The sequence below is a fragment of the Mobula hypostoma genome, chromosome 6 (assembly GCF_963921235.1).
Source record: "Mobula hypostoma chromosome 6, sMobHyp1.1, whole genome shotgun sequence".
Lineage (NCBI taxonomy): Eukaryota > Metazoa > Chordata > Chondrichthyes > Myliobatiformes > Myliobatidae > Mobula > Mobula hypostoma.
This window is the reverse complement of record NC_086102.1, coordinates 53622500-53644528: the sequence shown is the minus strand read 5'-3', so window position 1 is coordinate 53644528 and position 22029 is coordinate 53622500. Positions and strand designations below refer to the sequence as shown.

The window sequence follows — 22029 nt, the reverse complement described above, 5'->3', positions numbered from 1 at the left end:
ACCTTATAAAAAGTTGTTTATTTGGATTCAACATTTTATTTAGAATGAACAGTTATGATAAAATTGGATTCAAGATTATTTATTCTGTTTTCATGTATTCCATTAGTTGCACTTGAATGAGTCGACAATATATATTGGATTATGTATCATTATAACAAGAGTCTTCACATCCTGAAAACTGGAACAATAAACAAGATACTGGAAAAACTGAGAGGGTCAGGCAGCATATGTGGTGGAAACAGAATGCATTTACCTCAGCAGATACTGTCGGGTCTGTTGAGTTCCACTAGTATCAAGATATTTGCACTGGAAAGAAATATTCCAAGCTACATAACTACAAGTCAACGCTGAACTTCTCTCCTCAGGCCACTTATGGCAATTATTGTCCTTGAATCCATGTCAAATGGAAACCAACCCAAAGTAAATAGATTTTATCTCACCTGTGGGCATTGAGTCGTTACCTCACAAAGAACTAAGCCTTCTGGGTGCATCTGAACTTTAGCGTCCAGGGATGATGGGGTAGAACTCAAAGAGATATTGTCTATCTTCAATCATAAAACTAATCCTGTGTTGGTGGCTCGGTAGCAGAACAGTTAGCATAATGCTTTACAGTGCCAGCAATCCGGAGTTGGGGTTCAATTCCCACCACTGTCTATAAGGAGTTTGTGTGTTCTCCCCATAACTCCATGGGGTTCCTCCATGTGCTCTGGTTTCCTCCCACAATCCAACACACAAGGTTTACGGTCATTAAGCTGTGGGCATGCTATGTTGGCGCAAGAAGAAAGGCAATACTTACAAGCTGCCCCCCACACATATTCGGATTGTGTTAGCCATTGATTCGTTTCACTGTTTGTTTCAATGTACCTGTGACAAATAAAGCTAATCTTCAGTCTTTAATCATGCTTGTTTGTTAAGTGGTCTTCTGCAAACAAGGCTTGGGAATTATTCCCCAGTGTTAATTGAAATACTGTACAAACAATTAAAAACAATTTAACCCATTTAATTGTTTTTAAATTAGAAATCTAGAACTTGGGCATTGCATGATTCAACAATTGCAATGGCATAGGTAGAATAGATACTATTTCAGAATGAGTGTAAATTTTGTCTAATGGGATTGATTATTCTGCTGAAACACTTGTGGCTCTTATTATATTGTTCTGTGCATGGATTTTTCATCTGATCCATTTGTACTTCTTAATACTGTCCAATGCTGGGATTACTAGGCATGATTGGCTATCTAAAATCTTGTATTTTGCATGTCCATAGAAGGGCTTTGTATTGATTAGACCCTAATGTATTTACACCAAAGCCTTTAACCAAAGTTTTTTGGTACACGTGCACTAAACAATGTGAAAATTTATGAGGATTTTACAAAAACAACCTCAGCAACATTTTTTTAGTACTGGGGTAAGGAACAAATATTAAAGAAAAAACAAAATAAAGTGTTGAAAATATAGAATAGGTATACCTGTATTTGAAAGCTGAGCAAATGAGTTAAAAAGTTTGGAACTTAGTTTTGATATAATACAAAACACTCCCAACACAAAACACTATTTAAGCTTTCCTTTCCCTTTCAAACACATGGACACGTTGTCTTTCCAATATTGTCCATTTTAATTTCTGATGTTTTTGTCTTAACATTAAAAGTAAGATTGTTTCAGATTCCATTTATTATAATATTAAACAATATAACATTTTATATTTAAGAATGTTATTGCTCAATAATAAGTTCAGTATATATTAAAATGTATCATTTTGATATGCACGCAATGTCAGTGATTTAATGGAATACTTTTCTACTTCAAATTTTCCTCCCCATATCTCTAATTCTCATAATATCTTCACCTCCAACAATGCTAATATAAGTCACCTGTGGCACTGTTTATTTTGAACCCATGTCCAGTGGGAAAAGGGGCTTAGATGAATAAAGCTCAACTCACATTAAATCATTGCTAGTCATCAGTGAGAGGAGACTCACCTCACCTCTTGTTGATTTTAAACCCTACCCCTCAAGGATAAAAGGAAGAGAACAAACAGGTGCGTTTGAGTTCACACCAGTTAAAATAAAATCCTCTGCAATATTCATTATTAATAAAAATGCTTCTGTCTATTATAACTTTCAAGATTAATTCTGTTGTCTCCACAGGCAGTTACTCAGTTACTTTTTTTCCTTTGAAGAGGTTTAAATGTCTATACTTCTTTGTGCAATTGTCTCCTAATTTTTATACTTAGCAATTATGTGGATTTGATCTTAATCTTTATTATGCCCAGGCACAATATTAAAAAGTACAATCATCGAGATGCAGTAGCAATTGAAATTTTAACTTACAGCATAATGAACCCCTACAAAATTAAACTCAACATAGAGTTAATAATGAAAATGTTACAATGAAAATTTGAGAAGTGCATCAATGAATACTGCCTATCCGCTCTATCATTTTAGCTCTTCACAAGTCACTCTCAGGATATCAATTTTCAGGATATTGCAAAGATGTTGCCTAGATTAGAGGGTGTACCTTAGGAGAATAGGTTGAGTGTACTTGGCCTTTTCTCCTTGGAGAGATGGAGGATGAGAGGTGACCTGATAGAGGTGTATAAGATGATGAGGGGCATTGTTTGTGTGGATAACTAGAGGCTTTTTCCCAGGGCTGAAATGGTTAACACGAGGGGGCATAGTTTTAAGGTGCTTGGAAATAGATACCCAGGGGATGTAGGGGTAAGAGAGTGGTGGGTGCGTGGAATGCATTGCTGGCGGCAGTGGAGGAAGCAGATACAACAGGGTCCTTTAAGAGCCTCTTAGATAGGTACATGCAGCTTAGAGAAATAGAGGGCTATGCGGTAGAGAAATTCTAGGCACAACATTGTGGGCCGAAGCGCCTGTAACGTGCTGTAAATTTCTATGTTCTATGATATGATATCCTGCGGACTATTCCAAGATCCAAGATTGTTTAATGTCATTTCCAGAACGCAAGTGTAAAGGTGAACAAAATAATTGTTACTCTGCACAAACAAAACATAATAAAGAGTGCAAAAAATAACAATAAAAAAACCATAATAATAATAAATATAAATGCGTAAGACCTAGGTGTTTTCTTTCATTGCGAAGCATTCCAAACTTTGCTGTGCAGGCATCCATGCCAAACTATCCTCATCAAACTCAAGGATTTCTTTACCTATTTGCTTTCCAACCTGTTTTCAGAAATACAAATGAAAATGCAGCTGATGCAGAGGAATCCAGTGATATGTGTCTGATGGCTGAATAGATTGCTTTCAACATTGGAAGCTTTTGTTTTTCCCTCTACCTTTAACTCTCTTCTGTGTTACCAACATTTACACTAATGTCCATTCATCCATTAAGCTTGCTCACCAACAAAGTCCCATGCGTCAGTGTTAAAGTCTTTGCCTTTGTTTCCGCGCTCCTGCATAGCCTTGGTCTATTTATTTATAGCATCCTCTAGCTCCAAACATTCTTTTATCTCTCTAGTCCCTGATTCCACAATTGGTGGCTCTGTTTTCAACTAAATTTTTTTCTGTCCAAGTTTCTCCATCTTATTCGTTTGTGCTTTGAGACACTTCTTAAAATCTTTCTCAATCAAACTGTCTTAATTGGTTATAATGTCTTGTAGGAATCCATTTAACAGCATCTGCAGGTATTTAAATGTGCTCTTGTGCAGTCAGGTTCTAGCACTTTTTTATACAACAGGCTGTTGAAGGTTTAAGATGGTAATGCCACAGCAAGGAAAATTGGTTCTCTTCAACCTGGGTGAACTGGCAAACATGTGTGCATCTTTTATTTTCAGAGAGAATTATAACATTAATGCCTCTAAGACTGAGGAGAAAGTGTAAATTAGAATGAGTGAATGCATATCATTCAGGGTCAGAGAATGAAATTAAAAAGAGAAAGAAGACATAAATAAAATAACATTTCCAAACATTACAGCTTGAAGATTGTGACTCCCTGTGTGAAACAATTAATGAGTGATAAGAATTGAAGAAAAAAATAAAGTTGTTAAAAATAAATACAACTTGTGATTTTATTCCTGTCTTATAGGCATCCGTTAGTCCCATGAGACCATGGATTTGCGCCTTGGAAGGTTTCCACGGCGCAGGCCTGGGCAAGGTTGTATGGAAGACCAGCAGTTTCCCATGCTGCAAGTCTCCCCTCTCCATGCCACCGATGTTGTCCAAGAGAAGGGCATTAGGACCCACACAGCTTGGCACCGGTGTCGTCGCAGAGCAATGTGTTGTTAAGTGCCTTGCTCAAGGACACACATGCTGCCTCAGCCAAGGCTCGAACTTGCGACCTTCAGATCTCTAGACCGACACCTTAACCACTTGGCCACGTGCCAACACACGTGGCACTGTCGACTTATTCTACACATATTCCTGTCTACTATTCAAATAAAACAGCTTCATGACATCCTGTGTATTTCCATGGTAAACCAGATAGTTCAATGCCAATTTTGTGAAGCTCATTGCACAGAAATGCATGTCATACAGCTGTGATTAATACAATATTTTCATTGCCTGAAGTTAGAATACCACTGACCCATAAACAAATACAGCCCTGCAATTATTTGACAGTGACTTATGAGCCATAACCTCAGTCTATGATATTTATTGATAATTTTCCTCCAGATAAATTTGTTCTTTTTCTCATTATTTATACTGCTATGTCTTCCATTTCAATCATAAACTGTAATTCATAGAGGGACAAGTGCATTTGGTCACCAGGACTGTATGGATCCCACCTTTGATACTTGTGCCTTTAGGCATCATTAACTTAATGTACTGAGTTGCATTCAGTAGTAAGTGATCGCTTCTATACCCATTTATTACCATTTGTCCAAGATGCATTTCCCTAGCAAAAGTGTCAATATCCATGACATGCACCATAATAAAAATTGAAAATGACACACGTAAAACAACTACGGAAGGAACAGACAGAGGGAAGATAATTCTGAGCAGATTAGAATGAAACTATGGAAGACAAATGGGGAAAATGAATGTTGACAAATAGATGGAAATGTAAAAAAAAGAAATAATTGCAACAGGACTATTAAAAATAAGAAGCATGAATGTGCCATCTGACCCTGCTGCATCATTTCATGCTGATCTTTTAGCTCAGTATGTATTACCTCCATATCTCTCATTCCCTCAGTTTGCAGAAACCTATCAACCTCTGTTCTGAATTCACACTCATTCGAGGTGGAGAAATCTCCAGTCTCTGCATGAAAAAATCTTTTCCTCAGTTCAGTCCTATCCGGCATCTCACTAACTCTGAGATTGTGGTAGCTGCCAAAAGAGATAAACATCTTGATAAACCTGGCAACTTGTCTCCTCTTGCTAAAGCAGAAGTAGCTAGTTTCAGTGTTATCTTTGACTTAGATTTGAATTTTAAATCCCACATAAAGAAAGTGACCAGAGCAGCATTTCAACACAAGAAAGGGAGGGTCCATAATGATGCTCAAAAACCAACACACGGCTTTATAATGAATAGACTAGATTATTGCAGTGCACTTTTTAATGGCCTTCCAAACCAATCTCGCAGCAATGTTCTACACTAAAAGTTCAGAATGCTACTGCTAGACTATTAATGAATACCAGAACGAGGGAGCATATCACCCCTGTCCCATCTACTCTACATTGGTATCCTGTATCTTTCAGAATTGATCTTAGATAGAACATAGAATAGTACAGCACAGGCCCTTCGGCCCACAATGTTGTGCCGACCCTCAAACTCTGCCTCCCATATAAGCCCCCACCTTAGATTCCTCCATATACCTGTCTAGTAGTCTCTTAAACTTCACTAGTGTATCTGCCTCCACCACTGACTCAGGCAGTGCATTCCACGCACCAACCACTCTCTGAGTAAAAAACCCTCCTCTAATATCCCCCTTGAACTTCCCACCCCTTACCTTAAAGCCATGTCCTCTTGTATTGAGCAGTGGTGCCCTGGGGAAGATGTAATGGCTATCCACTCTATCTATTCCTCTTAATATCTTATACACCTCTATCATGTCTCCTCTCATCCTCCTTCTCTCCAAAGAGTAAAGCCCTAGCTCCCTTAATCTCTGATCATAATGCATACTTTCTAAACCAGGCAGCATCCTGGTAAATCTCCTCTGTACCCTTTCCAATGCTTCCACATCCTTCCTATAGTGAGGTGACCAGAACTGGACACAATACTCCAAGTGTGGCCTAACCAGGGTTTTATAGACCTGCATCATTACATCGCGACTCTTAAACTCTATCCCTCGACTTATGAAAACTAACACCCCATAAGCTTTCTTAACTACCCTATCCACCTGTGAGGCAACTTTCAGGGATCTGTGGACATGTACCCTGAGATCCCTCTGCTCCTCCACACTATCAAGTATCCTGCCATTTACTTTGTACTCTGACTTGGAGTTTGTCCTTCCAAAGTGTACCACCTCACACTTCTCCGGGTTGAACTCCATCTGCCACTTCTCAGCCCACTTCCGCAACCTATCAGTGTCTCTCTGCAATCTTTGACATTCCTCTACACTATCTACAACACCACCAACCTTTGTGTCATCTGCAAACTTGCCAACCTACCCTTCTACCCCCTCATCCAGGTCGTTAATAAAAATCACGAAAAGTAGAGATCCCAGAACAGATCCTTGTGGGACACAATCCTCCAATCTGAATGTACTCCCTCCACCACCACCCTCTGCCTGCTGCAGGCAAGCCAATTCTGAATCCACCTGGCCAAACTTCCCTGGATCCCATGTCTTCTAACTTTCTGAATAAGCCTACCGTGTGGAACCTTGTCAAATGCCTTACTAAAATCCATACAGATCACATCCACTGCACTACCCTCATCTATATGCCTGGTCACCTCCTCAAAGAACTCTAACAGGCTTGTTAGACACGATCTGCCCTTCACAAAGCCATGCTGACTGTCCCTGATCAGACCATGATTCTCTAAATGCCTATAGATCCTATCTCTAAGAATATTTTCCAACGGCTTTCCCACCACAGATGTAAGGCTCACTGGTCTATAATTACCCAGACTATCCCTACTACCCTTTTTGAACAAGGGAACAACATTCGCCTCCCTCCAATCCTCCGGTACCATTCCCGTGGACAACGAGGACATAAAGATCCTAGCCAGAGGCTCAGCAATCTCTTCTCTCGCCTCGTGGAGCAGCCTGGGGAATATTCCGTCAGGCCCCGGGGACTTATCTGTCCTAATGTATTTTAACAACTCCAACACCTCCTCTCCCTTAACATCAACGTGCTCCAGAACATCAACCTCACTCATATTGTCCTCACCATCATCAAGTTCCCTCTCATTGGTGAATACCATAGAGAAGAATTCATTGAGGACCTCGCTCACTTCCACAGCCTCCAGGCACATCTTCCCACCTTTATCTCTAATCTTTATCTTAAAGTCCTCTTATTTGTTTTTAAAGCTCTAAATGGTCTGGAATCAGAGTACATCACAGAACAGAATCGTTTTCATTTTACAATCCTGTTTGAGCTCCCAGGTCTTCTTCTGCTAGTCTCTTAGATTTAAACAATCGCCCTCAAAAGTAAATTGGTAGGTCATCTTTTTTGAACTGCACTCCCAAACTATGGAGCTCAATACCTGAAACTATAAAGGATGCATATTCAGTTAAAACTTATAAATGCCAGCTCAAAACCTATTTATTTATCCTTGCTTTTAACTAACATATTTTCATGTTTGCATTTTAGCCCATTGTACAGCACTTTGAACTGTGTTGTTTGTGTGAAAAATGCTCTGTTGATAAGTTATTATAATCGGTTCTGGCTCCACAGCCAAGAGAAACATTCTCCTTACATTCGGAAACCTTCCATTCTTGGAACCAGTCTAATAGAGATTTGCTACAGATACTTTTTTATGTAAGCAAACCAAGACTGTACACAGTACTCCAGATGCTGTCTCACCAAGGCCCAATATAATAAACCCAATGGTTCCTTACCACAATATCCATATTCCTCTTGAAATAAAGACCAACATAGCTTTTGCTTTCCAAATTGCTTTATGATCTCTATATATTTCAGTGACTTTTATACATCCATGCTCCTTTGAGTACCAATGTTATCCATTTGCTCACCATTAAAAATACTCTACTCTTATTTTTACACCAAAGTAACATAACTTCACGTTTTCCACATTATCTGCCATGTTCTTACCCATTCACTTGCTTGTTCATATGACTCTTTACATCCACCTCCCTGCTCATATTCCCACTGCCTTCTGTCATTAACAAATTCAGAAGTATAATATTTAGTTTCCTCTATCAAATCACTGATATATTACATGAATAGCTGGACTGCAAGTACCAATATTTGGAGTATCCCACCAGTCACAGTCCATTTATTCCCATTCTTTGCCTTCTGTCCATATGTTATTCCCCATCTGTATTGTTCTGGTGCTCTGACTTTGCTTACTACCCTTCTGGAGAGCTCTTACTGAAAACATTTCAAAAATCGAAATAATCAGAATCACTGGTTCTCCCTATCCATTCTTCTATTCAGAGCCTCAAAAAAACTCCAGTAGATTAGTCAAAATATTATTGTTCCTATCATAAATTCATGTTGATTCTACTCATTTCTATTCTGTTATTACATTCTTAAAACTTTCCTTCCACTGACATTAGGCCAACAGGTCAGCAGCTCACAGTTTTTCCTATTTTTACTTTTCTCAATATTTGCTGGCCTCTCATCGACAGGAACAATTCCAAGATATATAGAAGTTTGGAAGAAAATAATAACTTCTAGTTTCATCACCTTGTGTTGTACTTATTTCTTTTAATCTCTCATTCTCACTAGAACTTTGGCTCTCTGACAGGTTGTTCATGTCGTCTTCTGTGAGAGAGATATAAAGTATTTGTTTAATTCCTATAAATATTTGCATCTCTTTCTATTGTCACGTACCCGGTGACGGGGGTTAAGAACCAGCAGAGATGGAAAACACTTTGGAGTCTCATATTGCTATAAACTAATAATATTTATTAGTAACTATGCAATACAGTAATATAACTGTAAATAAATCAAACAGGTTAACAATGATTATATATAAAAGTAAGTGTGGAATATATATGTATGAAAAAACCAAGCTTCTTTAAGTGTAGGGGTAAAAAGATACAGTCTTACAATGTTGAGTAAAGTTCAGTTCAGTTCAGTTTGTGGTATTTAGTTGAGTAGTGATGGATGGAGAGAGAGAGAGAGAGAGAGAGAGTGAGTTGAGTGTTCAGGTGAGCTGATACTGTCGATCTTCTCGTCGTCCTCTGAAATCCTTTACGAGTCACCGACTGTGACTTTAACCAGGGGGACCGGTCTTCTGTGGTGGAGCTATCACCCAGGCGAGGGTGGACACATAGACAACTCCCCACCAGTCAACCCCTTCTCCTTCAAACTGGAATAGCAATTTGGATCAATCTGCCTGATTGATCCTCCAAAACTCACTTTTTCTGTGGGCACAACAATGCTCATTCAGTGTCCAGATCATGTGTCCTGAGGTCTGTATCATCTGACCTCCTATTTATTTCTCTGTGCTGAGCATCACCTGTCATTCAAAGAGTCCCTCCCTCCTTTGTCTGTAAAGGAGTACAAGCAGGCAACAAGTCCTTGGAAGTAACATCAACAACCTGCTGAAAATCATAACATCGAATGTCCACCGCCTTCGGTCACCATAGCAACCTTCGAGCTGCTCGGTGCTGTCTCCAACTCCCAACTCAGTAAAAATCTAAAGTTACTTCCAATGCCTTAAAGTGACAGTCCAACTGTTAATCTTCATCTCTCTCTCTCTTCAAAAGCAACATATCGGTGGTAACTAACTCTGTGTCTCTCTCTCCTTTCCAAACAAACCATCAATGATAAATGTCTCTCTCCAAACAGTTAATAGGGGTACTCCAGGATCCCCTCACACTATGATATTTGCCCTTACTAGTCTTTCCTTGTTATTTGATGAAGCTTTTGAGGTTTTTACCTTTTGCACCAATCTACTCATATAATCATCCTTACCATTCTTTATTGATATTTTTGGTCTACTTTTTCTGAGAAAAGTCCTACCTTGATTTCTTTATCAACCTTGCCGGATACTCCAATCAGGCTAGTTTGAAGAAATCACTGCCCAACTACCATCAGCTGCAGCACCAGACAGTCAATATATTTGACCACTGCTATACTATCATCAAGCAAGCCTACCATTCCATCCTTCAAGATTCAAGATTGTTTATTGTCATTCTTCTGTAAATGACTGTAAAGGAGAACAAAATGATTGATACTCCAGATCCAATGTAGCGGAAAAAAAACACATTAGGCATAAAGAACCAGATAAATACTAAAGAAACCTTCATGAAATATAAATATAAAAGAAATCCAATAAAACACAATGTACAAGTAACTGTTCTACACAGAGACTGATTGTATGTACATAAAGAGACGCTAAGTGATGTGAACATAGTGGTGGTGGGGTGGGTTTATGTGTGGAGGCGTTGATCAGTGTGATGGCTCGGGGGAAGGAACTGTTTCTGAGCCTGGTGGTCCTGATATGAATGCAGTCGCGCCTCTTCCCTGATGGGAGTGGTTCAAACAGTCCATGTGCAGGGTGGGTGGGATCCTTCATTATATTGCTGGCCTTTTTCCAGCACCTTTCTGTATATCTGTTCTTAATGACAGTTAAGCTAGTGCTGGTGATGCATTGAACAGTTTTAACTACCTGTTGTCGAGGTTTCTTGTCCACCACAGTGCAGTTTCCATAGCACACAGTGATGCAGCAGGTTAGGGTGCTCTCCACCGTGCATCTATAGAAGGTTGTAAGTATTGGTGTGTGTAGACCAACTCTCTTCAACCTCTTCAGAAAGTAGAGGCATTGGTAAGCTTTCTTGAATGTGTGAGATGTGTTCTGGGACATGAGAGGTTGTGTGAGATGTTCTTTCGCAGGTGTTCCCACTGTTATGCCGCTGATATGAAGATGGATATCAGTAGTGCAGGTTTTCCTGACATTGATAACCATCTCCTTTGTATTGTTGCCATTGAGGAAGATATTATTTGCCTGGCGCCAGGCCTCAGACTCTTCCACCGCCTCTTTGTAGGCCATCTCATCATTGTTGGAGTTAAGCCCTACCACTGTCGTGTCATCAGCGGACTTGACAAATGTGATTACTGGGCTGTTTGACTGTGCAGTCATGCATAAGTAGTGTGTATAGCACACAGCCCTGGAGGGCACCTGTGTTGAGAATGATAGGAGCTGTTGTGAATACAGTCTGGGGTCTGTTGCTCCAAAACCCAGTTGCACAGTGGTGTATTTAGACTGAGGAGTAGGAGTTTCTTCACCAAGGTTTGTGGGACAATAGTATTGAGTCCCGACCTGAAATCCAGGAACAGCATTTTGACATTTTAGGAAATCTGACCATCTGGCTATCCCCCCCCTCCAACTTCCATATTGGCAGCAACTTAACAGCGAGGCACCAGAGGTATTGACAACAAATCAACGATCACAGAAGGCAGAGGAGCAGCTAAAGGACTGCTTCAAGTTACCAGCCATGTTCAAAGACTCATTAGTGGGCCTGAGTAAATATGGCAAAGTTGATATGGACATTATAAAGACACACATGGATGATTGTGTCCTCAAAAAATCATTCAGAATTTTTCCCAACCAGATGAACCAAGGTATTCACAATCTGTTTAGGTCTCAACCAAGGCCAGTTAGAACTAGTGATACAGGAAAGTAAAAGAGATACATGTACGACCTTCAGAACATCATCTCACATGCAAATGGCAATTCCAATTCAGTGTCCAGATCACAGTTGTAGGGCTTGAATGCCATCACCTTCTACAGAGCAAAACCAAGTGACATAAATGGCAAAAATATTTCACTCCCAGATGAGCTCAATGCCTTTTACACTCACTTCGACTGACAGAACAGGGAGGGACCTGCACAAACCCCCACAGCTCCCAACAACCCTGAGATTTCAGTCTCTGAGGCCAGTGTGGAGGATCCTTCAGGATGGTGAATCCATGGAAAGTGCCTGGCCAGGTACTGAAGACCTGTGCTAATCAACTGGCAAGGATGTTTATGGACATCCTCATCCTCTCACTGTAGCAGTCTGAGGTACCCACCTGCTTTAGTAGCCAGAGCTAATAAGAACTCTAATCCACTAGCATTTACATCTACAATGATGAAGTGGTTTTGAAAGGTTGGTCATGAAGCATATTAATTCCAGCCTGAGGAGTGACTTGGATCCACTCCAATTTCCTAAGTCACACTGGTCAACGACAAATGTAATTTCATTGGCTCTTCACCTAGCTCTGGAATACTTGGACAACAAAGATGGATATGTCAGGATGCTCTTCATTGACTACAGGTCAGCATGCATTATTATCATCCCCTCGAAACTCATCAGTAAGCTCCCAGACCTAGGCCTCAGTACCTCCCTGTGCAATTGGATCCTCGATTTCCTCACTGGCAGATCCAGTTAATATAGATTGGCAACAACATCTCTTTTTCTACTCACCATCAGCGCAGGTGCACAACAAGGCTGCTTGCTTAGTCCCCTGCTCTACTCAATTTATACCTATGACTGTGCGGCTAAGTTATTGGCGAATCAAAGATGGCGACAAATTATAAGAGAGAGATTGAAAATCTGGTAGAGTGGTGCCATAACAACAACCTCAGTCAATATCAGCAAAACCAAACGGTTGGTTATCAACTGCAAGAGGAGGAGACCAGAGGTCCATGAGCCAATCCTCATCAGCAGAGCGGAGGTGGAGAAAGCCTATAGCTTTAAATTCTTTGGCATTACCAAATCTGAGAATCTGTCCTGGGACCAGCATGCAAGTATCGTCAACAAGGCAGCACCTCTACTTCCTTAGAAGTTTGTGTAGATTCAGCATGACACCAAAAACTTTGAAAAACATCTATGGATGCACCGTGGAGAATATCTTGGCTGGATGCATTATACCATAGACAATAAAGGAGAAACCAGAATTAGGTTTATTATCACCGACATATGTCATGAAATTTGCTGTTTTGTGTCAACTGGGCATTGCAAGATATAAAAATTACTATAAGTTACAATAAATAAATAAATAGTACAAAAGGTAGAGTTCATAGAATCATAGACCATTCAGAAACTCATTGGCAAGTGGGACAAAGCTGTTCCTAAAACATTGAGTGTGTGTCTTCAGGCTCCTGTACTTCTTCCCCGAAGATAGTATTGAGAGGAGGGCATGTCGGGTGGTGAGGGGACCTAATGATGGAGTTTGCCTTCTTGAGGCATTACCATTTGAAGACATCCTTGATGATAAAGACGTCTGCGATGGAGATGGCTGAGACTACAACCTTCTGCAGTCTCTTTCAATCCTGCATATTGGAGCCTTTATATTAGATGGTGATTCAACCAGTCATAATGCTCTCCATTGTACTACTGTAGAAGTTGGTATGAGCCATTGGTAACATATCAAACTTTCTCAACTCCTAATGAAATATAGCCATGCCTTGGGAATTGGGAAATGGAAAAAGTTGAGTTTTATGGAGAAAACACAAAACAAAGTAGAACTGGAAAACTATGTTTTCTAAGAGCTCTAGAGAAAGACAGTCAATCAAATTAGTTTTTTTAAGAAGTAAACAAAGCAAAAGAATTAATTTCTATAATACAACAAAGTTTTACCAAGATCCAATGGATTGAATTGAATTGAATTTGGTTAAGCCATATTTTATTATGTATGATTTTGTTCTTCATGTTCAATAAAAACCAGAATGTGCAAAAAAAAACTTATCAGAACTGATCAGGAAAGAGATCATATTTGTGGAAAAGAGGCTGTTGGATGAGAAGATAGATTAGTTTAGCATGACAGCTTTAGTAGATGATATGTTTCTAATTGTGGGATAGACATGTAAATCACTAAGGTAAGTATGTCAAGAATATAAAACTGTTATGGATAAATCCAATGATGAATTGAGAAGAAACCCATATGCCCATCAAGTTGTGAGAGCATCATTAGCATCAATACAAGAAATAATGCAGGCAAATATCTCTGAAGCATTTAGCCAAACCTGGAAAAGACTATAAAAGGGAATTCTGATGATGTTAGATGAAGAACTTACATAGATAAAGCTTTACCTTGTATTACAAACATGTAAGAAGCAGAAATAGACCATGCAGTCTCTCAAACCTGTTCTGCTGTTCAATCAGGTGATGGCAAGTCTGACCATAAACTCAGCTCCTCATTTCTACCTATCTTCAGTGACCTTTCTTATCAAGAATCTATCTACCTCTGCCTTAAAAACATAGACAGTTGGAAAGAATGGTATGACTGTGAAAGAAATATAAATCAAAAGTGTTTATGATTTTTCCAGCTGACACTTCATGCAGGTCAGATTTTTCTGTGGTAAGAAGTCAAAATCACATTCAGCTGAGTATTAAAACCTGGCTGTCTTCATTTATTGAAGGTCACAGAATTTGGGCACTCAATACATAGAGAAATCCACAAGCTACTGGCAGTTTCAAAATTTATAGACCACCTTCGATATAAGTCGTCTACTATTCCTCCTGCAATTGTGTGTTTTGTGGAGAATAAATTTACCTGGGGCAAGTTCACAAGCTTTTAAGAACTTGGTATTGTTTTGTTCATATGAGGGGGCCTAATAATAAGCATGGAAAACACATAACAGAGAGAATGAATAACTTTAAAACTTCTCATTAATTTTATAAGGAGGAAATGTCACAGTTTCTGACTGGCACAGAAACAGTGAAATGAGTGGTCTCTTTCTGTGCTGTTACTACTTTCATAATGAGAGCAATCAATTTACAACTCTGCTGAGTTATACTAAACCGTACCAAAATATCTTACTGACAGTAAATGCAGACATACTTCTCTAGTTAAGTGATTTAAAGTTAGTTGGTTCAGATAGTTTAGAATTCACACAGCCTTACTGTTGCCTAGTGTATCAAAGCCCACTTAAGCACGACAGAGGAAGCAAGTTTCCCATCACCAATGAGGAGTTTGGGAACAAAATTGAAAGTTACAGTTACAAACAAAGGCCAATTCTTATCCAATGAGATTCAAGCAAAATGTATTCAATGATCAGCCTTAGACAGGTCCCCAGCTGTGTGAATGGAATAGAATGATGTTCAGCACCATCAAGTGCATAAAGAATGGTTTCATTAGCAACTGTATGAAATGCTTGAGATTGTACATAATGATCCTGACCTTCCTTATCTAATTGATACTCCAAATCATTGTGTTCCAAGCTGCTTGCTTACTGTTTAGGGGGGAAAATGCGTGAAAATACAATTCCACCAACATATGCAAAATCCAATTAGTTACAAATCTATTTCAGTATTAAAGCTAAGCCCTCGTGCTAGGTTAGCTTAAGTGTCTCACTGGAAGATTGATTATATATTGCACGCATCAGGCATGCTTTAATATAAAGAGGTGTCCTGCCTGACTTTGTGGTCATTTAATGAACACTCTGTTCTTAAAACACCATGCTCACCAATTAATATTATTTTCTAGGTCCAAAATAAGGAAATATAATCATTTGCACAAAATCAGATGCTGTCACTGTGAAGTGCAATTAAACATGAGAGCTTGTTAAAAATATTCTTAGTACAAATAATTAAATCATTTTCTGATACCTCATTTATTTCAAGCTTCACAATGATAATGTGAAGAGTGGTTATAAGTCAACACATCCTTCCAGCAGGTCTCGCTGATATTGTTGTTATCGACAACACCTGCATTTGCCTATTTCAATCACAGCAACAAAATAGAAACTGCTCTCAGATTTGCCATTCCTATAATCCATATTTCTTGGCTTGAATGAGAGTCAGAAGAGAGTTTTCTGTCAATCACAGCAATGTCCTCCAGCCATATCAAATTTGACTGAGTACTGTTTCATGGAGGAATATTGCAGCTTGCTCTCACACAGGACAGGTATCAATATCTGTTGTCTAAATGTACCTGCTTCACTACACAAGTCAATGTTATGTTTTTGAGAGAGTGCTGGCACCTTGATTGTTTTAAAGGTAACTACTTCCCAAGATATCTAAGATGGCATTTTTCTTTCATTCAGACAAATGGGGGCATTTAATAGGGGAGGTTCCTGAAACAAACTATATGTTCTTACACTGATTTTAGTCCATAGACTAGAAAATAGTTCACAGACAAAAAGTAGTTCACATATAAAATTGGAGATTTTATGTGTTAGATTAGATAATGGTGAGTTTTTTAACATTTGGCATTGAATAGTTTCTGTGTATTCAGGGGAACAAATTCCATGCTGTCCTTTGTGCAGAACTGGTGATTTTGATACTGAATTTTACAATTACTTTTCTATTTTAGCTTTCTGGAGAGAAATTAATGCAAATTTCCCTATCAGTTTCCTTCCCATCTGCTCCAAATCTTTTGTAAGTTCTTTTTAGTGTCACTTTCTGTATTTTCATCTGACAGGTCCCGAAGCATTCATTTCCACACCAGCAGCTGCAGTGAGTACTCTCTACAAAGTGCACTACATTTATTCACTGGCGCTACTTCAACACCATCTCCCAAACCCACAACATCTACCACAACAGGCATGATGCTCTGGTTAAGATTTCCATTGCTATGCTGTGCGGTACTGTATTTTAGTAGTTATCTGGTAGAATGATTTGTTTTCGGCTGAAGATGAGGAGACATTTTGTTCAATTTAGGAATGTAGTGTCAGCCAATCAGGATGGCGGGATGAGGAGAAGGTTCCAGAGGGAGCTGGGTGGAGAGAGAGATTTGTGATGGACAGTGATATGGTTTGTGGTCTTTTGGATGGAGCTGTGGAGCAGGGCACAAGAGAAGATGCCACAGAATGCCATTGGAAGGAGAGTCCCCATTGCAAGGACTGCTTTATGCAGATGAATGGCTCCAAGGTGGAAGGGCCAATACTCTTGATAGAGAGCCAGTTCATTGGAGATGGTCTCTGAGGGGAGTTCGGAATGTGGTGGGTGCTTTCCCGCAGACTGTGGGTCCAGCATTTGAGTAAAGATACATCCCCTACTACTCCAGTATCAGCTCCAATGGTCATGTGCACATTGGATTTGTTTAACTCTAATGCACCCTTTTATTTTTCTTTTCTTCTTTCTGCAACTGTTTGTTAGAGTTGACAATTTGGTAAATATACTTCCCCTATAATTTTATGCTGGTGTATGATCTGTGATTTCTGGGCTACCGATGACTGTGCATGGGCAGGATTTACACAGCATTCACTCAAGTCGAGGTTCCTTTAATTGGAACATCACGACTTTCCTGCTTGGTTGAACCCCAAATCATACCGACCCTAGACATACACTGCTTATGAGAGGTGGTCTCACTGCTGAGTCACGTGGCTGTAAGCAGAGTTAGCTAACAAGCTGAGTTTGTATACGAGCCCTGGTGAGAGGGTCCTACTTGAAAAACACCCCAACTTGGAAATACATCGCTGTTCCTTCACAGACCCTGATCAATCTTGGAGCTTCACTCCCACTACAGTTTCCCAAAAGTGGTGACAGAGGAGACAGGGAGGTGAAGAAGGCATTTGACTTGCTTGCCTTCATTGGTCAGGGCATTAAGTGCAACAGTTGAGATGTACAAGTAATTGGTGAAACCACATTTGGAGTACTGTGCGCAGTTCTGGTCAGTTCAACTTTATTCTCATCTGAACATACATATATAAAACCAAATGAAATAATGCTCTTCCAGACCATGTTGCACACACAATACATATATCACACACATCACATAAAACAAAATAAACAAAACATTATCACAAATAAGTTTATAAAATATAATTCAACGTACATGTGAAGTGCACAACACAGCACAGACAAAATGTAAACAGTACAGCAAACAGCTCGCTGTCCCAGTAACGAATCCTCAGTGGAACCAGGGTATTCATTGGTCTCACAGCCTTGGGGGCAGGGTAAAAGTTGTTATCGAGCCTGGCAAACCTTGACCTGGCACTTCTGTACTTCCTTCTTGATGGTTCTGGGATGAGTGGTAGGTATCCTTTGAGCCCTTTGTATACAACACTTTAAAGGTTCAAAGGTTTATATATTATCAAAGCATGTATCTGTATACTGCACAACTCTGAAATTCGTCTTCTCCAGACAGCCACAAAACAAAGAAAGAACATAAGTTGTTCAGCAAGAACTACCAAACCCAACTCCTCCTTCACAAAAAAGAATGGTATCCTGGTCACCCATCCCCAAAAACCCCGCACAAAACGGAACAGAAAATGTCACGAATAAAGGGAAGGGAGACCAGCTATAGGAATGATATTATACAGTTAGGAAAAGTGCAAAGAAGATTCACAAGGCTATTTCTGGGTCTGGAAGACTTGCGCTACAAGGAGAGACTGAATAAGCTGGGACGTCATTCCCTGGAGCACAGGAGGCTGAGACGTGACCTTACAGTGGTACATAAAATCATGGGGGCCATAAATAACGTGGATAGTCACAGTCATTTTTTTTGCAGGGAAGGGGAGTATAAAACTAAAGGGCACGGAGTTAGGGTGAGAGGGCAAAATTTTAAGGAACACGATAGGCAACTTTTTCACAGAGAGACTGGTGAGTATATGGAACTAGCTGCAAGAGGAAATAGTAGAGGCAAGTACAATTACCAGCCTCTACTAAGCAGTCACCGTTTTTGGTTGAAGAAGGGTCTCAGCCTGAAGCGTCATCTACTTCATTCATCTCCATGGATGCTGCCTGACCTGCTGAGTTCCTCCAGCATTTTATGTGTGTTGCTTGGGATTTCCAACACCTGCAGTGTTTCTTTTTACAATGACCATGTTTCAAAGACATTTAGATGGATAAGTGGACAGAAGAAGTTTAGCAGGTTGCAGGAAAATAGAACTAGCTTGGATAGACAACTTGGTTGGGCTGAACAGCCTGTTTCCATGCTCTGTGGACCTATAAAACATACACCCTAAAAGTCAAGTTAGAGAGAATTAAAATTTAAGTTTTAGCTTGTGAAAAATTGCAATACAGAAGTCAAAATAAATTGTGAATTAACTTATCTTCATTACACTAATTAAAAATGAAACTCTTAATCCTGCAAGCTCTGGGAGAGGGAGAACATGCTGATCAAAGAGGACAGTTGACAAATGCCTTCACTTTAAAAGCGACTACAATTTGGGCAGATATATTTGCACTTTCAAATTATCCCACGGTGCTACTTAAATATGATCAGAGAGTCTTACTTGTATCTTTGTCAACACTGCTGCCTTAACGTGACAAAATAGATTATGATGTTATTCGTTCATTAGCTCTCTGATGAAGATCACAATCTACAAATTGACTGTTGCACTGTAACGATGCTCTTTTATAGCTGGATTATAGCTATACTTTATCGTTTCCACAGAATCCAATGTATTATGCAGTCATACAGCAAGTAAGCAGGCCATTCAGACCGAACAGTGAGTGCCTATCTTTTTATGTTCCAGTTCATTCCATCCCATTCTAATACTTAGTCTGCAGCCTTCTGAGCTGATATGACTGTGTAGATACTTCAGGATTATTGGTATCTCTGTTTCCATTACCTTCTCCAGAAGTGCATTTCAAGTGCTTGCTGCTCTCTGGATGAGACAGCCCACCCCACCACCTTTCAGATCCCTCCTAAATCTCCTTTCGCTTAATCTATGTCCCTTTGTGTAATTCACCTATGATAAAGGGAAAAAACTTCTGCAGCCTACCCTATCTAATACCCTTCAAATTTTATATAGCTTTGTCAATTCTCATCCTCCTCTTGTCCTCCTCTGCTCCTGGGAAAACAGACCCAGCATCTCCAAACTCTCATGATGACTGAAGCTCCCCATCCCAGGCAACATCCATAGTCATAGTCATTCTTTATTGATGCCGGGGGAAATTGGTTTTCGTTACAGTTGCACCATAAATAATAAATAGTAATATAACCATACATAGTTAAATAGTAATATGTAAATTATGCCAGGAAATAAGTCCAGGACCAGCCTATTGGCTCAGGGTGTCTGACCCTCCAAGGGAGGAGTTGTAAAGTTTGATGGCCACAGGTAGGAATGACTTCCTATGACGCTCTGTATTGCATCTCGGTGGAATGAGTCTCTGGCTGAATGTACTCCTGTGCCCAACCAATACATTATGTAGTGGATGGGAGACATTGTCCAAGATGGCATGCAACTTGGACAGTATCCTCTTTTCAGACACCACCGTGAGAGAGTCCAGTTCCATCCCCACAACATCACTGGCCTTACGAATGAGTTTATTGATTCTGTTGGTGTCTGCTACCCTCAGCCTGCTGCCCCAGCACACAACAGCAAACATGATAGCACTGGCCACCACAGACTCGTAGAACATCCTCAGCATCGTCCGGCAGATGTTAAAGGACCTCAGTCTCCTCAGGAAATACAGACAGCTCTGACCCTTCTTGTAGGCAGCCTCAGTGTTCTTTGACCAGTCCAGTTTATTGTCAATTCGTATCCCCAGGTATTTGTAATCCTCCACCATGTCCACATTGACCCCCGGATGGAAACAGGGGTCACCGGTACCTTAGCGCTCCTCAGGTCTACCACCAGCTCCTTAGTCTTTTTCACATTAAGCTGCAGATAATTCTGCTCACACCATGTGGCAAAGTTTCCTACCGTAGCCCTGTACTCAACCTCATCTCCCTTGCTGATGCATCCAACTATGGCAGAGTCATCAGAAAACTTCTGAAGATGAAAAGCCTCTGTGCAGTAGTTGAAGTCCCAGGTGTAAATGGTGAAGAGAAAGGGAGACAAGCACACGTACTGTGGTCTGCCAGTCAGGTAATCAAGAATCCATGACACCAGGGAAGCATCCACCTGCGTTGCTGTCAGCTTCTCCCCCAGCAGAGCAGGGCGGATGGTGTTGAACGCACTGGAGAAGTCAAATAACATGACCCTCACAGTGCTCGCTGGCTTGTCCAGGTGGGCGTAGACACGGTTCAGCAGGTAGACGATGGCATCCTCAACTGCAGTGCTATTTTTAGTAAAGAACTAAATGGTCGGACAAATGGTTTATAACAGCGGTCCCCAATCTTTTTCGTACTGCGGACCGGTTTACTATCGACAATATTCTTGCAGACCGGCTGACCGGGGGTGGGGGGGGGGGTAGTGTTGCCAACAGCCAAGAGTAGCCGTCAAATACGTCGTCTTTACCCAGCGAAAGACTACAATGACCATGAAGCCTTGCGCGGGCACCAGTGCGCGTCTACCTACCGGTTTTTTCCCCATTCTGTTCGGTGGGGGTGGGTGTGTTAATCACGACCGGAATATCGCTGATAAGTGGCTAAGCACTCAATTTCGTTTCTAAATGGGTTTATCTAACGAATTTAATATTAAACACACAGCACATTTTTCCCCCGTATGAACATATAAAATCATTGCAACTTACCAATATCGCTGAATCAGTGGCTGGGCTTGTTTTCCTGCAACAAGTCGGTGCCATCGAGGGGTGATGGGAGACAGCGATACTCGAAGGGGTTCCTTATATCCAGTCTATTCCGCAATTTAGTTTTCGTTGCATTCTTTGCAGAGAACTCCGCTTCGCAGCGATATGATGTTGGAAATGGAAGCAACGTTTTCAGTGCTTACATGGCTATCTCAGGATATTTAGCCTTGACTTTGATCCAGAATGCCGGCAGAGATGTTATGTCAAACATACTTTTCAGCCCGCCGTCATTTGCAAGCTCGAGGAGTTCTGTCTGTCTGTTTGTCTGTATCTTGTTTTACGGCGGTTGGCATCCAGCTTAATGGTGCATTACCGCCACCTTCTGCTCCGGAATGTGCATTTAGACATATATTCTAAATCCCTTCACCCAATCTCTCTCTCTCTCTCTCTCTCTCTCTCACACACACACACACACACACACACACACACACACACACACACACACACACACACACACACACACTTTACCCTCCCATCTTTGACCATCCTAGTTCCCTATTCCTGTTTATCCGTCATATCCTATATAAAAAAACCCTGTACCCCTTAAAAACGCTAAAAATACCCGGACGTGCAC

At 40.4% G+C, this 22029-nt stretch overlaps 1 protein-coding gene across 5 annotated transcripts in view; it reads right to left on the bottom strand.

The window, feature by feature from the left end:
- The window catches only part of LOC134348049 (OX-2 membrane glycoprotein-like), a 52795-nt gene extending 31079 nt beyond the window's left edge, over nt 1–21716 (bottom strand). For 4 of the 5 annotated variants that reach the window (XR_010018336.1, XM_063050838.1, XM_063050839.1 and 1 more), the window contains exon 1: nt 21399–21716. The gene's annotated coding sequence lies outside the window, so the exon portion shown is untranslated. Of the gene's footprint in view, nt 1–796; nt 865–21398 lie in introns of all 5 variants that reach the window. The other variant, XR_010018337.1, reaches the window with a different exon arrangement.
- Between the last annotated feature and the right edge of the window lie 313 nt (nt 21717–22029).